Source organism: Gossypium arboreum, chromosome 1 (assembly GCF_025698485.1).
Source record: "Gossypium arboreum isolate Shixiya-1 chromosome 1, ASM2569848v2, whole genome shotgun sequence".
In the NCBI taxonomy this organism is placed as follows: Eukaryota; Viridiplantae; Streptophyta; class Magnoliopsida; order Malvales; family Malvaceae; genus Gossypium; species Gossypium arboreum.
The window spans coordinates 25314968-25317546 of record NC_069070.1 but is presented as its reverse complement, the minus strand read 5'-3'; the positions used below and the strand labels follow the sequence as shown (position 1 = coordinate 25317546).

General features: G+C 37.3%; 1 non-coding gene across 1 annotated transcript; it reads right to left on the bottom strand.

The window, feature by feature from the left end:
• Window positions 1-2263: 2263 nt before the first annotated feature.
• On the bottom strand, window positions 2264-2370 carry LOC128282626 (small nucleolar RNA R71). Its single transcript, XR_008272970.1, has one exon. It is a non-coding gene; the product is annotated as a small nucleolar RNA R71 (small nucleolar RNA).
• Between the last annotated feature and the right edge of the window lie 209 nt (window positions 2371-2579).

The window sequence follows — 2579 nt, the reverse complement described above, 5'->3', positions numbered from 1 at the left end:
GGTTAGATGCAGGTATCATTTATCCTATCTTAGACAGTTCATGGGTAAGTCCGGTCCAGTGCATGCCAAAGAAGGGAGGTATCACAGTCGTAGAGAACGAGAATAACGAGTTGATACCAATCCGAACAGTTACGGGATGGAGGATTTGCATCGATTACCAGAAGCTGAACAAGTGATAGACCGTAATTTATACATATTTCTATCCCATGCTTAGCACCTTTTATGGATGATTTTTCCTTAAAATTGGTGAGTTCGATGCTTCTAATGTCTTAATTTCATGTTTTATACTTAGGTGAGCATAGGAGAGTGAAAGGAACGAGAAACGGGCCAAAAACGGATAAAATAGGCTAACGTACGAAATTGGCACGGCCTGGACTTCCTCACATGGGCAGACTACACGGCTGTGTCCCTTTGGCAAGGTCAAAGCATGATTTACAAGGGTAGATCACACGCCCGTGCCCATTTAACAGCCTTGACCACGGCCTTAAGCAATCGCACACGGGTGTGTCTCTGCCGAACCCAAGTTTAGTCCAATTTGGAAAAGGCCAATTTTGAGGGCTCTTAGGCATTCCAAAGCCTATTTAAACACCCGAGGAGGCACTTCGAGAGGGGACGGAGAGGAGGAAGCAAGGAATTACTCAAAGAAAGCCGATTGATCCATCTCAGAAGTCGAATTCACCATTAAGACTGAAGATCTCCCTTCAAATTCCCCCAGGAGTTTTGGGTTGTCTTATGTTTTGTTATTTTTATTCTTTTGAGATGTTTTCTTTCATTAGTATGAACTAAAACCCCTAAATACCTAAGGGAGATGAAACCTAAGACGAATCTTGTTATTATTATCTGAATTGTATGATAAATATTTGACTTGTTCTTAATTATGTGTTCTTCATTCTTGTTTTGATATTCTAGGATATTGATTCAAGTTAAGCTCTTATTTAGAGGAGGAATAGACCCTATCTAAGAGTAAATTTGTCATAATTAAGCGAAGTTGGTTGCGTGCCTAGAGATAGGGTGACAAGATTTTGCCGGATTAGGGTAAAACCTAATAAGGGGATCTATAGATCGAGTTAATACAACTCTAGGGCATTAATTAGAAAGAGATTTCAATTATTCAATCTAGGGTTAGACGTTGTTAGTCTTGAGAGAGATTATAATATAACTTAGGGATCTCTACGAAACAAGTTGAATGAATAAATCGTCTGATTCAGAGTAAAATAACAAGTAAAGTCTAGGTGGATTTTTCCTTAGGTATTGTCTTCATCAATCGAATTTCCAAAAAGTATTTTCCCCAAATTTCTTTTATGTGATTTCTTAGTTTAATTAATTAGTTAGCTAAATGAAACCCTTTTATTTTTTAGGCTAGATAATAAAAAGAAAGTTGATACTAGTACTTTTAGTTCCTTTGGGTTCGATAATCTGGTCTTGCTAAAGCTATACTACTGTTCGATAGGTACACTTTCCTTCATCGTGATAATAGTTAGTTTCAAGAATGATTCATTATAAATATTTAAAACCTGTCACGAATATCACGTACCAAGTTTTTGGCACCGTTGCCGGGGAACTAAGATATTAGGAACACTTGATTTTTATTACTTTAGCCATTTTAATTTTATTGCAATTTAAATTTTTATTTTATTTTCTAATTCTTCATTTATTTTCTTCTGACAAGTTTTTCTAGTTTATGACTAGAAGAAACCCGTCAGGACCACTACTTTTTGACGGTGAGATCAACCACACAGTTCGCAGAAACCGAAGAGAAATAAGGCGAAGCCTAACATACACAGAGAATGAGCAAGAGGACGATACTTCAACCACAACCAAGGAGATGGCTGAAAATCAGAAAAACCTGATACCTCCTGCGATTGTTGTTAATCCAGTAAATCATAATCCTGCTCCGTGCACTATGTATGATTATGCTAAACCTTCTTTAACAGGAACTGAGTCAAGTATAGTTAGACCTGCTATTGCTGCAAATAATTTTGAACTGAAACCTAACACAATTCAAATGATACAACAATTTGTTTAGTTTGATGGTTTGCAAGATGAGGATCCCAATGCTCACTTGGCAAATTTCCTAGAACTTTGCGATACCTTTAAAATTAATGGCGTTTCTAATGACGCCATCCGCCTTCAGTTGTTTCCTTTTTCGTTAAGGAATAAGGCTAAATAATGGTTGAACTCATTACCATGAAGGTTAATCACTACTTCGGAACAAATGACCGAAATTTTTTTACTAAAATATTTTCCGCCGACTAAAATAGCTAAACTACGTAATCATATCTCTTCTTTTGTGCAGATGGATTTAGAAACACTCTACGATGCATGGGAGAGATATAAGGACCTTTTGCAAAGACTCCCTCACCATGGGGTACCACTCTGGCTACAGGTTCAAACTTTTCATAATGGCCTGAATCCTTTGACTCGACAGATGATTGATGTAACCGCTAGACGAACCATCAATAATAAGACACCTGAAGATGCCTATGAATTTATAAAGGAGATGTCACTGAATAACTATCAGTGGCAAGTCATGAGGACAAAGACAACAAAAACAGCTGGCATTTATAACGTCGATTCGG